The sequence below is a fragment of the Monodelphis domestica genome, chromosome 8 (assembly GCF_027887165.1).
Source record: "Monodelphis domestica isolate mMonDom1 chromosome 8, mMonDom1.pri, whole genome shotgun sequence".
NCBI lineage: Eukaryota > Metazoa > Chordata > Mammalia > Didelphimorphia > Didelphidae > Monodelphis > Monodelphis domestica.
The window spans coordinates 207,484,419-207,499,137 of record NC_077234.1 but is presented as its reverse complement, the minus strand read 5'-3'; the positions used below and the strand labels follow the sequence as shown (position 1 = coordinate 207,499,137).

The 14,719-nt window shown below is 33.4% G+C and overlaps 1 protein-coding gene and 1 pseudogene across 2 annotated transcripts in view; one reads left to right on the top strand and one right to left on the bottom strand.

Annotated features, from left to right (window-relative positions):
• GABRG3 (gamma-aminobutyric acid type A receptor subunit gamma3) overlaps positions 1–14,719 on the bottom strand; it is a 926,944-nt gene that overhangs the window by 556,625 nt on the left and 355,600 nt on the right. The window lies entirely within an intron of this gene.
• Positions 4,728–9,699, top strand: LOC103099049 (zinc finger protein AEBP2-like; annotated as a pseudogene).

Here is a 14,719-nt window from a genome sequence, read left to right as displayed (position 1 = left end):
TTGAATTTTGTATTTGAAACTCAATGTTCATTTTCATCTCTCCAGTCTTTTAACAGAAATATTTAAAGGTCTTATATTTCATTACATTTCATGCCCCCTATGAAAGATTATGCTTAGTTTTGATTAATTGATTATTGTTGGTTGTATGCCCCATTCTTTTGCTTTCTGAAATATCATATTCCTATCCCTCTGCTCCTTTATAATGGAAGCTACTAAATGTTGTGTGATCATGACTGTGACTTTTTGATATTTGAATGATTTCTTTCTAGATATATGAAATATTTTCTCTTTGATTTGGGAGGTCTGGAATTTTGCTATAGTTTTCATTTGGGTATCTTTTTCATGTGATGATTAATGGATTCTTTAAATTTCTACTTTACCCTCAGGTTCTAGGATATCAGGATTCCTAGACTCTTTAATCATAGATTTTGGATATCCTAATGATTTTTAAATTATCTATTATCTGCCTATTTTCCAGGTCAGTAGTTTTTCCAAAGATAGATTTCAATTTTTTTTAATTTGTTCATTCTTTTTCCTTTAACATTTTTTCTTTGTGTCTCATGGAATCATTAGCTTCCACTCACCCAATTCTAATTTTCTTAGGAGTGATTTTCCTTTGCATCTTTGTGCCTTTTTTTTTTAATTAAACCCTTACCTTCCATCTTGGAATCAATACTGTGTTTTGGTTTCAAGGCAGAAAAGTGGTGAGGGGTAGGCAATGGGGATTAAGTGACTTGCCCAGGGTCACACAGCTGGGAAGTGTCTGAGACCAGATTTGAACCTAGGACCTGCTGTCTCTAGGCCTGGCTCTCAATCCACTAAGCTACCCAACTGCCCCCTTTGTGTCTTAAAAAAAACACACATTAATTATCTTTTTGCAATTTTCTTCCACTGCTTCATTTCTTTCCTTAATTTTCTGCTATTACTGTTCTTTACTTTTGAAAATCACTGTTTAGCTCTTCTAGGCATTATTGTAGGTCTTGCGTACAATCTGCATTTTTCTTTGGTGCTTTACTTATAATTCTTTTGACTTCGTTGACTTTTTCTGAGTTAGTGTCTTGATCTTCCTTGTTTTGACAGCAGATTTCTATGTTTAGGTTCTTTTTTGTTGTTTGCTTATTTTTTTCCCATGCTGTTTCCTGATTTTGAGCTTTATGTTAAAGTTGGGCTCTTTTTGCTTGCATGGGGAAGAAATGGCACTATTTTAAGCTTCAGGTTCTTTTGTCTTCTTATTTTCAGAGCTAGATCTGGGAGTTGGAAATTTTTATTTATCCAAATTTTTATCAGAAGGATTCTACCATCTTTATATTACTGACATTCTTTATTTTGTGCATAGTAGAAATTTAATATTCTTGAATTAAATGAAATAAACTTCCCTGAAGACATAAATGTCAGAATCTTTTAAATGAAGTAGTCTTTAAGAAACATGGCAGCTCCTGGTTTATCTACGTTGCCTCATTTAGAGTAATATGATAAGCACTTTCATTATATGAAGCTTGTATAGTGATTAGTTTGAGGTTTTATTTCAGAGTAGAATTTACTAATTGCCTCTGAACTTCCAAAACCTTATAGTAATTAAAGTCATCCTTGCTTCCTTCCTGTCATTCTAAACCCATACCATAAATTAACCAAAAAAAAAACTCAAAAAAGAAAAGAAAAATTGACACCCCATCTCTGGATATTTTAGAAGAAACTGTCACCACTTTCCTTCCAAAGACCTTATTTATCAAATTATATAGAGATCTAAGTCCAATTTATATGAATAAAAGGCATTACCCAATTGATAATGTGTAAAAAAAGATTTAAATAGGGAGTTTTCATATGAAGAATGTAAAACTATTTCATTCACATGAAAAAAATTCACCAAGTCATAATTAATTAGAGAAAATACAAATTAAAATAACTCTGAGTTACTACCTACTACCTATTAGATGGGCTAATATGTCAAGAAAAGGAAACTAAAAATGTTGGAGGGGTTGTGGGAAAATTGGTACCTGAATTAGCTGTGAACTGAGGCAATTATTATGAAGAACAATTTGGAATCATGTTCAAAGAATCATAAAACTGTGTATACCCTTTGATATAGCAATAAAATAACAAACTGTGTATCCTAAAGTTATCAAAGTTAGGGGGAAAAGACCTATGTGTACAAAAATATTTATAGTAGCTCTTCTTACATGTAAACCTCAAATTTCCTTAGACTTATAAATGTTGGAAATTTCACCATTGGGATATTTCATACTTGGAAAATTTCTTACTGATAGTCTATTGGAATGGGAACCCCATTGGCATGGGAGGTTCCTTCTCTTCCCTTCTTCAGATTACTTTAGGACAGAAACCCTTTGCTGAACAATGGAAAGGACTTTGACCTATGCTTAAGCATATAACAGGAATTTCTTTGAGTCTTGATTGATTTTAGAATTGATACAATGGAGATACTCCACCCTATTCAGTCCTAATAGGATTGAGTAAGGGCTGCAGCCTAGATCAAAATTTAATTATTTCTAAATCTCTACCATACTCAAGTTAACAGGATTTAGAAAGGGCTGTAGCAAAGGAGTAAAGATTTAATCATTTGAAAAATATGACCTTCAACAGACATGTGCAAAAGCCAGAAACCTCTGGGCGGTCCTGGGTTAAGCGAGAGCCTCCATTGACAGGGAAATTGATGAAGAGTGATTGGTAGATGTGAGGACTGAGGGGAGGCAACTTGGATGGTTTCCTTAAAGATAGGAGGGTCTGGAGACTGGAGGTTGTTGGCGGTTTTGGTCGGTGTGGTTCCTGGGGTCTGAGGAAGCTTGCTCTGAAGGAAGCTGAAGGTGGGGGCCTCTGAGACTGTTTCTCCATTTTGGACACGTGAGTGAAAGGGACTGGTCTTTTATTCTTTGCCAAAGCTATCTAAGGGCTTGGGCCTTTTGGCCCAGCCTAAACAGAAGGGGTATTTAAGCCCTATTCCCTTCTCCCCCTTTCTCTCTCTCTCTATCTCTAATTCCTTTCTTACTCCTATTGTAATTAAACTCCAAAAAAGGCTGACGGCTGACTTGAGTTTTTCATTTAGGAATTACATAGCTGATTCCTTGGCGACCTTAAATTAATATATATCAGTCTTTTAAAGTGATTCCCTTGTTACATACAATGGCCAAGAATTTGAAACTAAGGGGTTGTCCAACAACTGGGGAAAGGCCAAACATCACAACGAACATCATAATGATTGTACAACCCATGTCATTTTATTGTGATTTTGGGATGTTGGGGGAAGAGGAGAGAGAGAACATAGATAACAAAATATCAGAAAAATAATATTAAAGTCATAACTACATATAATTGGGAGTAAAAAATAAAGTTTTTAAAAATTATGGCTGACGGAGAAAAGACCACTTGTTGCCACTTCCTCTCCTTAATCTGGAAGTGAGGCATACATAAATATATGTGCAGAGAGTAAGTGCAGAGAGGTCTTGTGGCTAGCTCAAGATCATGCATGTATGTGAAATAGGCTTTGAATCCAAGCCTTCCTGACTCTGAAATAGCATTTCAACCATCAAAACTGTATTGCCTCTTGATATTATATGTCATTTGTTATAGTAAAATCAACAAATGATGCAGAATACAAATAAAATTGACATTGAAAAGTGGGGTCATAAAAACTTGCTTGATTACAGTGCTACATTCAGAAATAAAAGTATTTTTCATTAAAAAAAATTTTTCATCATGACTATGGTCCCCTGATTGATGAGGCATCAAAATAGGAACACTATGTGATATATAATGGATGGTGCATCTTTAAATAAATTATTCAAAGCCCTAGTTTTTGTACTTTTAATAAGGATGAATCATGAATTTTGATTACTCAGAATCTTCCTTTAAATCAAAGTAAATAAAAATCAACGAAAAGTTGCTAAGCAAATGAAGGAAAATAAGAGAGACTCAGGAGTGAGAGAAGATTCTTCTGAATTTCATTATGTGTTCATTATGCATCGGTTTTCATGTGCTATTATAATTTGGAAGTGGGATTATATACTACATTAGTGTAATGCAGTGCTCAGCAGTCAATGAGGCTGTGAGATTAGATAGCAAAACTGGCTCACCAATGGTAAGGTTCTGGAAAGATGCCAGTTTTATAGTAATTTGGCAAAACTCACAACTATATCATCGTTTTCCTGGTCTCTCATATGCAAAATAATGTACTTTCACATGGATAAATCAATTAGTCTAACTTCTAATCAATATTAGAAAAATTTTACCCTATGCCTAAGAAGGGAGCTAATCTCTACCTGAGAAATTCTGGTGACCAAGGTGGGGGTAGAGCCAAGATGGCATAGTAGTAACACTAAAAACTGGAACCATTCTAAGAATTTTCTGAAACCAACCTTAAAATAGTACCTCAAAAGAAATAATGGAGTGATAGAACCAGCAAGAGGACAGATTAAAGGAACTCTGCTGCATTAAACAACTTGGATGGTAGTCTAAGAGGGTCTATTTCACTGAGGTGAAAAGGGACATCAGTCAGAAATAAAACTGCACACCAAGGAGGTCAAGTTACCCAGGCCCCACTGACTGTTTCAAGTTCTTAACCTTAGCACAAGCCAACTTCAAGACTACAACACAGGGCCTAAGTCAATAGCAGAGTACTCCATTCCTGACCCTTGAAGTGCCAAGCGCTAGAATAAGCCTGCAATGAAACCCCAAGCACTAACTCAAGGTAGCCTATGATGCCTGGCCTGTTCAAGATGAAGGGGAGGCCAAGAGACCCTGCCCAAGCCTATGGTGAGGCACCAAATTCCACTGCAGATGAATCTATAGTACAAAACAAGGCCCTGAGCACCAACACAAGGTAGCTCACAGTGGTCTAAACCCTGAAATCCATCAGCATTCAATAGAGATATTAAATCAGCAGAGAAAGGTGGCTTTCAGAGATCCCAGCCCACCAGTCTTTATTCCTTCTTGGAAGAACTTAAACTTGCAGAAACCCAGAACTAGAGCTGAGAGCATCAGCAAGGAAAAACTAAAGCTTAAGAAAGTATGTCCTCTACCCTGAGAGCAGAGCCCTCCTTTAAGATAAAAATGAAAGTTTGTTTATTTTTTAAAGCACTGGGAAAATGAACAAATGGCCTAAAGAAAAAAAAAATCCTATCCATAGAAAATGTTTATGGAGACAAAGAAAAACAAGGCACAATCTCAGAATGGGACAATGAGATTGTAGCAGGAGCATACAAAAAAAAATGTAAATTGATCTTAGACTCTGGAAGAGCTCAAAAAGGAATTCAAAAATCACATAAAGGATGAAGAAGAAAAATAGTCAAGAGAAAGTAATAAAAAGGGAAATAAAGCTTAAAAAAGCAGAATTAGTCAATGGTAAAAGGAATACAAAAATCCAATGAAGAAAAATTTCCATACAAAGTAGAATTGACTAAATGGAAAAGGATGTATACAAACTCATAGAAGAAAACCATTTCTTAAAAATTAGAATTGGTCAAATAGAAGCTAATGACTTCATGAGACATCAAGAAACAATGAAATAAAATTAAAAAAATAAATAATAGAAGAAAATATGAATTTTTTTTTAAATACTGATACTGGAACATCAATTCAGTAGAGATAATGTAAAGATTATTGTGTTCCTAAAGTCACGATAAAACAAACAAAAAAACAAAAACTCCTACACATCTAATTACAAGAAATTATCAGAGAAAACTTTCCTGATATTCTTGAATAAGAGGGTTGAATTTAAAAAAAATCCACCAATCATCTGCTGAAATAAATCCCCAAAAATACAACTCCAAGGAATATAATAGCAAAATTCAAGAGCTCCCAGACCAACAAGAAAATACTGCAAATAACCATAAAAAAAAACAAACAAAAAATTCAAATATCATGGAACCATAGTCAATATTACATAGAATTTAATAGCTTCTATATTAAAGTACCAGAAGGCTTGGAATATGATATTCTAGAAAGCAAAGTAAATAGGTTTACAACCCAGAATCACCTACTGAGCAAAACTAAGTGTATTCTTTCTGGGGAAAATGGTAATTTAATTAAAAAAAAGGAGGAGATTTCCAAGCAGTCCTGATGAAAAGAACAGAACTAAAACAGAAAATGTGAAGTCCAAATACAAGACTCAAGAGCAGCATAAAAAGGTAGATAAGAAAGAGAAATTTTAAAGGATTCAATAAAGTTGAACTATTTGTATTCCTATATGGAAAGATGATAATTGTAAATCTGAAATTTTTTTATCATTATCAGAGCAGTTTAAAGGAGTATGCATAGAAAGAGGATAATATGATATGCACCAAAAATTAAGGCCCGAAAAAAAAGTATTACACTGAGGAAAAAGGGAAGAGAGAAGTAAAGTACGGTAAGCTGTATCACCTAAAGAGTTGTGGAAAATACTATTACAATGTAGGGGAGAATGAGGGTGGTGACAGGCAAAGCTTAAACCTTACTTCCACCAAAATTTTCTCAGAGTTGGAAATAATAGCCATCCTTGTTGGCGTAGAGAATCTTATCTTACCATATAGAGAAGTAGGAGGGGAATAGGATGGAATTGGTTTGGGGAAGGGAGTAATATAAAGGAGAAGAATTAGAGAAGGGTGATTAAAAGCAAAGCACTTATGAAGAGAGACAAAGTGAATAGACAGAGAAAGAGCAGGATGAAAAGGGGAAAATAAGATGTAAAGCAATACATCTTGGTTATCATAACTTTGAACATGAATGGGATGATCTCACCCGTAAAATGGAAGCAGATAGTACAGTAGTTTAAAAACCAGAAGCCTATATGTTCTTTATAAAAATACATTTGAATCAAGGAGAAATAAATAGTTAAGGTAAGGGGCTGCAGCAAAATTTATTATGCATTATTGGAAGTAAAAAAAAAAATAGGAAAAGCAAATATCTAACTAAAGCTAAAGCAAAAATTAGATCTGATTAAAAGAGGTAAAGAAGGAAATTACATCCTGCTAAAAGGGTACTACATATACACTAAATGGTATAATAGGCTCCAAATTTTTAATTAAAAAATTAATTGATCATAAGGAGAAAGTAAATAGTAAAACCATCCAAATAGGGGACCTTAACCTTCCCTCTAAGAACTAGATAAATCTAACCAAAAATTTAACAAGTTTGAAATCAGAGAAGTGAATGAAATTTTAGAAAATTTAGATTTAATAGAACTCTGGAAAAAATCAAATGGGAAAAAAGAAATATATCTTCTTTTCAGTAGCACATGGTATTTACACAAAAATTAACCATATACAAGGACATAAAAACTGCACAACTAAATACAGAAAAGCAGAAATAATAAATGCATCATTTTCAGATCATAATGCAAAAAAAATCAATAAGATTTCATGGGAAGGCAATTAAAATTAATTGGAAACTAATGAATCTACTTCTAAAAAAGGGTTTCATCAAAGAACAAATTAGAGAAACAATCAATTAAATCAATCCATTGAAGAAAATGGCAATGAGGAAACAGCATATCAAAATTTACAGGATATAGCCAAAGCAGTGCATATGGGGAATTTTATATCTCTGAATGCTTAAAGTAGAGAAAAAGTAGGTCAATGAATTGAGCATGCAATAAAAAACCTAGAAAAGGAACAAATTGAAAATCACTAGAAAAGACTAAATTATAAATCCTAAAAATTAAAGTAGAAATTAATAAAATGTTAGAGAACTATTGAACTAATAAATAAGAATAAGAGTTGGTTTTATAAAAAAAAAAAACAAATAGATTAGAATTGAGTCTCTAAGAGGTCATTATCCTCTCTAGGTGAAAATGTCTGATAGCAAACTGGATGGAGATTTGGAAAAGAAGAAAGAGGAGCAGAATAAGCAGTACTATTATGGATGGTATGGTAGTAGTCTCTCGGTAACCGAGGATGACGATTGTCTTTGTGTGTTTTCATCTATGGTGTATAGATGAGTGTGCACAAAGACACTTGTGTGTGAAGGAGATTTAAGTGGAAAAGTCATTGCACAGAGACAGTCCCACTCTCTCGGCGTTGTAAGCCTGGGTCCAGAGGCACAAAAAATCGTTACACCTGGAGAATTCCTCAGCTGCATTGTATGGCCGTGTTGTGTTTTGGTAAGAAGAACTCTAAATACATCAGAGCTCATTTTCTAGTGGCTCAGTCCCAGAAGTCTCTGAGTCATCTGAAGAGGGAGAGTAGGGGAACAAGGGAATTTTTACTATATTCTTCCTATTTCCCCCTACCTATCCCAGATCTGATATAATTTCCAGTGGACGTTCAACTCCTGCAATGATGAATGAACAAGGAAGCACTACTTCTTCAAGCAAAAACATTGCCTATAACTGTTGTTGGGACCAGTGCCAGACCTGCTTCAACTCTAGTCCAGATCTGGCAGATCACATTCATTCCATACATGTAGATGGTCAGTGAGGAGGGGTATTTGTTTGCCTATGGAAGGGTTGTAAAGTATATAGCACTCCATCAAGCAGTCAAAGTTGGTTACAAAGACATATGCTGACACACAGTGGAGACAAACCTTTCAAGTGTGTTGTTGGTGGTTGCAATGCCAGCTTTGCATCTCAGGGAGGGCTAGCTTGTCATGTACCTACACATTTTAGTCAGCAGAATTCTTCAAAAGTTGCTAGCCAGCCTAAGGCCAAAGAGGAATCTCCTTCTAAAGCTGGAATGAATAAGAGGAAGTTAAAGAACAAAAGACGACGCTCTTTACCACGATCCCATGACTTCTTTGATGCACAGACACTGGATGCAATATGGCATTGAGCCATATGCTTTAACCTCTCAGCCCATATAGAAAGTTTAGGAAAGGGACACAATGTTGTTTTTCATAGTACTGTAATAGCCAAGAGAAAAGAAGATTCTGGAAAGATTAAACTGTTCCTTCATTGGATGCCAGAAGATATTTTGCCTGATGTGTGGGTTAATGAAAGTGAACAACATCAATTAAAAACAAAAGTAGTTCATTTATCAAAGCTAACCAAAGACACTGCCTTGCTTTTGGACCCAAACATATACAGAACAATGCCACAGAAGAGTTTGAAGAGGTAAAAATGATAATATATACATAAATAAAGCAAACAAACAGGGGATACCTACAGTCTTAAGTCACTGACAATGGGTTTAGGAATAAAGTTGCACATTAGAGTCAACCCCTTCCTTTTTCTCCTTCCCCCACTACTTAGATAATATTTATGCTTAGTGTAAACATTCCGGGAATGAAGTAGATGCTTCCGTGGAATATATTATTATATTACTGCATGTCCACATTTTCATGGAATGGTACAGTGGGAAACTGAGCAACTGCTCTTCTGGCAACTTAGTGGAACAACTTCTTGAAAGCTTTGCATGCATGCTGCTTTAAGCTGCTTTTCTTTAGTGATTCCAGTAGTTTATAATTGAAAATTTGTTAAGGGCACAAATTTTAACTCAAGATATTAAGACAATGAAAATTATCAGGAGATAATTTTAATTTTCAATTATGATTAATAGATGTGATTGGTTGCCATTTGTGTTCTTTTGCAGAACTCTGATAAGAAAAGTATTCAATTTGTTTTTAAGCAAACAGTGAACGTCATTTGCAATCAACCAAAAATTTCATCTATCGAATTAGGGCTGAAACTTTTAACTGTTAAAAGAGTGTTGCAGTATGTGTGGTGACTCCTTTTTCAGGATTAGGGCTTTCTCATGGAGTACAGTATATTAAATATTATAAAATGAATCTGTTAACGATTTTTGAAAAACCTCTTCAAAAATTTTGAATACTCTTGGTTGATTTAATTTTAAGAACAATTTTTTCCCATGGGAAAAGCAATTGATTTTTCTTTTGATGTGAGAAATTGTATTTTTTTGTTATTTATCTGGAAATTGAATTCTTTATGCACCAAAGTTGGTTTGGGAAAGAAATAAAATCACTTTCTTGCTTATTTATAAGCAAGAAGCCATATTGATTTTTTTTTAACTTAAAGAAATAGAAAATTGTGTAACTTGTTAGTCTTGTATGGAGACAAAAATGTTGCATAGAGATAATAGAACATTGCTTGTAAATAATTCAGCAGATTTGTAATATATTTTTATATTATGAAATGTACTATAGATGTTTTTATAGAGGTATGAAAGTTAAATGTATATATTATGGTAGAAATAATATTGAAGGATATTGTAATTCACTAGTGCTGCCAGAAGAATTGTTAATAAAGCACCTTCCTTAACAATAAATGTCTTTTGGAGACTTAAGGGACTATGTACTACTGTTAATATCTGTTGTAAGAATGAAATACATTGAACCTCCTTCCAGAAGTCTTTGAGGGATGAACAGTAACCATAATAGAATTATGGCACTCATTTCTGACAGTGACCGTGAAATCAATTATTTCCTTACTGTTGGAAGGACCTATTGTAAAGTATGTGGTAATATGCAGTCAAACTGCATAAAATCCTCCTAATTGAGGAGTTTTCACTTTACTATAGTAAATATAAAAACCAGCAGTTTTTACACTAAATTTTTAAAATGAGAGACAAATTCATTAACCCTTTGGTTCCAAGATGAGATTTTTCATGGTACATAGTGCATTTTGCATTTATCTAATTAAAAAAAATATTTTAAATAAACATGAGAGGCCTTCTTGGTTCCAGTTGGTTAAAAAGCTCTAGAAATAATGAGTCATGAAATTAAATGAAGTGCATTTACAGCACTACTAATACAAGACATTCTGGAAAGGTTGTTTAATAAGAATATTATACATATGCTCTGTAGCAATGTGACATTTCTTTTGCATTTTTCTTTTGGTTTCTGTTCTTTTGCTGAAGTACTTCATCTACTGCTTTATTCTATACCTATAAAGTAACCTGCAATCTCCTTTGTTTATCTTAAATTTGTTATGAAATTACCAATAATCCGGTATATATAATTTGTATCTGTATTTTTATTTTATTGCTTCATGTCCTTGTAAGTCATTCATAATTGACAGATGATTGTAGCCCTTGCCTAAGTATTTTTCTAATAAAACAAAGCAAATCACAAAAAAAAAAATAACACATATAGCTTTGGTTAATTTGATTTTAAAAGAAAAGAAGGAAATCAAATTACTAGTATCAAAACTGAAAAGTATGAATCCTCTTCCAATGAGGAGTTAATTAATGCAACCAATAGGATATATTTTGCCCAATTATATGACAATAAATCTAAGTGAAATGGATAAATCTTTATAAAATCATAATTTGTCCAGATTAAAAACACAGGAAAAAGAATACTTCAATAACCCCATGTTAGAAGGCATTGAACAAGCCTTCAATAAACTCCCTATGAAAAATTCCAATCTCCAAATGTATTCACAAGTGAATTCTATCAAAATTTTAAATAATTTCTCCCAATACTATGTAAATCATCTGGCAAAATAGGCAAATGAGTCCTACTAAATTCTTTTACTGAAACAAATATAGCTCTAATACCTACACCAGGAAGAGCAAAGACAAAGAAAGAAAATTACAGACCCTTTTCCTTAATGAAGATATTAATCCAAAAACTCAATAAAATACTAGCAAAGAGACTGCAAGGATCATCACTACAACTAGGTGGGCTTTATATCTGGAATGCAAGGTTGGTTTAATACTATGAAAGCTATCAGTGTAATTAACCATGTCAATAACCAAACTAACAGAAAGAACATGATTCTCTCAAAATCTATCAAAAATTCTGGCAAAAAAATCCTTGAACAAAATAAAACATACCCATTACTATTTAAAAAAAATTAGATTGAACATAAAGAAGGAAATTATAAGAAAATTAGGCAAACACAGAATAGTATACATGTCAGACCTTTGGGAAGGGAAAGATTTTAAAACCAAACAAGACTTAGAAAGAGGCACAAAATGCAAAATAAATACTTTGGAATACATCAAATTAAAAAGTTTTTGTACAAACAAAACTAATGTAACTAAAATCAGAAGGAAAGAAACAAATTGGGAAGCAATCTTCATAAAAATCTCTGACAAAGGTTTAATTACTCAAATTTACAAAGAACTAAATCAATTGTACAAAAAAATCAAGCCATTCTCCAATTGATAAATGGGCAAGAGACATGAATTGGCAATTTTCAGTTAAAGAAATCAAAATTATTAATAAGCACATGAAAAAGTGCTCTACATCTCTTATAATCAGAGAGATGCAAATCAAAACAACTCTGAGGTATCACCTCACATCTAGCAGATTGGCTAACATGACAGCTATGGAAAGTAATGAATGCTGGAGGGGATGTGGCAAAGTAGGGACACTAATTCATTGCTGGTGGAGTTGTTTGAATTGATCCAACCATTCTGGAGGACAATTTGGAACTATGCCCAAAGGGTAATAAAAGACTGTCTGCCCTTTGATCCAGCCATAGCACTGCTGGGTTTGTACCCTAAAGAGATAATAAGGAAAAAGACTTGTACAAGAATATTCATAGCTGTGCTATTTGTGGTGGCCAAAAATTGGAAAATGAGGGGATGCCCATCAATTGGGGAATGGCTGAACAAATTGTGGTATATGTTGGTGATGGAATACTATTGTGCTAAAAGGAATAATAAAGTGGAGGAATTCCATGGAGTCTGGAACAATCTCCAGGAAGTGATGCAGAGCGAAAGGAGCAGAACCAGGAAATCATTATACACAGAGACTGATACATTGTGATACAATCAAAGGTAATGGATTTCTCCATTAGGGTCAATGCAATGTCCCTGAACAATCTTCAGGGATCTAAAAAAGAACACTATCCACAAGCAGAGGATAAACTGTGGGAGTAAAAACAACGAGGAAAAGCAACTGCTTGACTACAGGGGTGGAGGGGATATGACTGAGGAGAGACTATAAATGAATACTCTAATGCAAATACCAGCAACACGGAAATGGGTTCAAATCAAGAACACATGTGATACCCAGTGGAATCATGCGTCGGCTATGCGAAAGGTTGGGGGCGGGGGGAGGAAAAGAAAATGATCTTTGTTTCCAATGAATAATGTTTGGAAATGACCAAATAAAATAATGTTTAAAAAAAACATTAGAAAGCATAGGAATAAAGGGACCTTTCCTTAAAATTAAAATTATATCAATCTAAAATCATTAGCAAGTATCTGTAATAGTAACGAGTTAGAAGCCTTTTCAATAAAATCAGGAGTGAAACAAGTATGCCCAATATCACCAATATTATTTAATATTGTACTAGAAATGCTAACTTTAGCAATAAGGGAAAAAAAGAAATGAAAAGAATTAAAGTAGGCAACAAGGAAATTAAACTGACCCACTTTGTGGATGATATGATGTTATACTTAGAGTATACTAAAGAATCAATTAAAAAAAACTAGTTGAAATAATTACTTTAGCAAAGTTTCAAGAACGAAATTAAACCCACATAAATTACAGCATTTCTATATATCTATCACCAACAAAGTTCAGCAACAAGAGATAGAATGAAAAAATCCCTTTAAGATAACTATAGAAAATATAAAATACTTGGGAATTTAATTGCCATTGCAAACCCAGGAAATATATGAACACAATTACTAAATAATTTTCACATAAAGAGTCAGATCTAAACAATTTGGAAAACATTAATTGCTCATGGGTATGTTAAGGTATTACAGTAAAATAATAATTTTACCTAAATTCATTCATTTCTTCAAGGCCATCAACTTTAAAAAATTATCTTGTAATTTTTTTAGTAAATGCATATTTTATTCATAAAATATTTTTATTTATAAAATAATTTTTAAATAATAAAGCTAGAAAAAATAATGTTATGACCATTTGGGCATAGTTCCAAATATATTTTTAGTCATCTGGAAGAACAAAAGATAAGTGTATTAAGAGGAAAAAATGTGAAGGACCTAGAGGTACCAGATCTCAAACTACATATAAACCAGGAATCCTCAAAACAATCTGGTATAGGCTTTAAAAAGGAATGGTGGATCAATGTAATAAATTCAGGGTAAATGACTAGCAATCTAATTTTTTTTTCAGAGAAATGAGAAAATTATTATAGCAACTGATCAGAACACATTAAGAACCAAGAGATGAATTTGTATAATGATAGCAATAAAGGAAGGCAAAAAAACAATAAACTACATCAGAGTTATTTTCAGTGCAATGACCACTGATAGCTTTGGAAAACTGGTGCTGAAGTATGCTTTCTTCATGTTGGCAAATATTATCAATATGTCAGTTTCAAATCTGGCATGTCAAAAATGAAACTAATCATCATTCTCTATAAAATTGTCTATCATGCAAATTTCATCTTTCTTTTAAGGAAACCATCCAGGCTCATATCATCAGTATGACTGTCTTCCATTTTCAATCTTCCTAATTTTCCTTATCCAATCCCTTTATTTTATTTTTATTTGGTCAATTTCAAACATTATTCTTTGGTTACAAAAATAATATTCTATTCTTCTCTCTCCTCCCCCCTTAATCCCATAGCCATCATGCAATTCCACTGGGTATTACATGTGTCCTTGGTCAGAACCCATTCAATACTTGCTTGGTTTCAGCTTTTTACTTAGCACTATGATTTCAAAAGGAATAAACACATAAATAAATATGCACACACAATCATAGAAAGGAAATCCCTTTTCTGGAAAAAGAAATTAAAATATAGTGGGAAGTCAATATGTGTGCATGTTGGCTTATGCAAGAGGTATATACATGGTGTTCATGGAAGGCTACTACCTCTGGTAGAGGAGTTTTCAGAGCTTGCTCA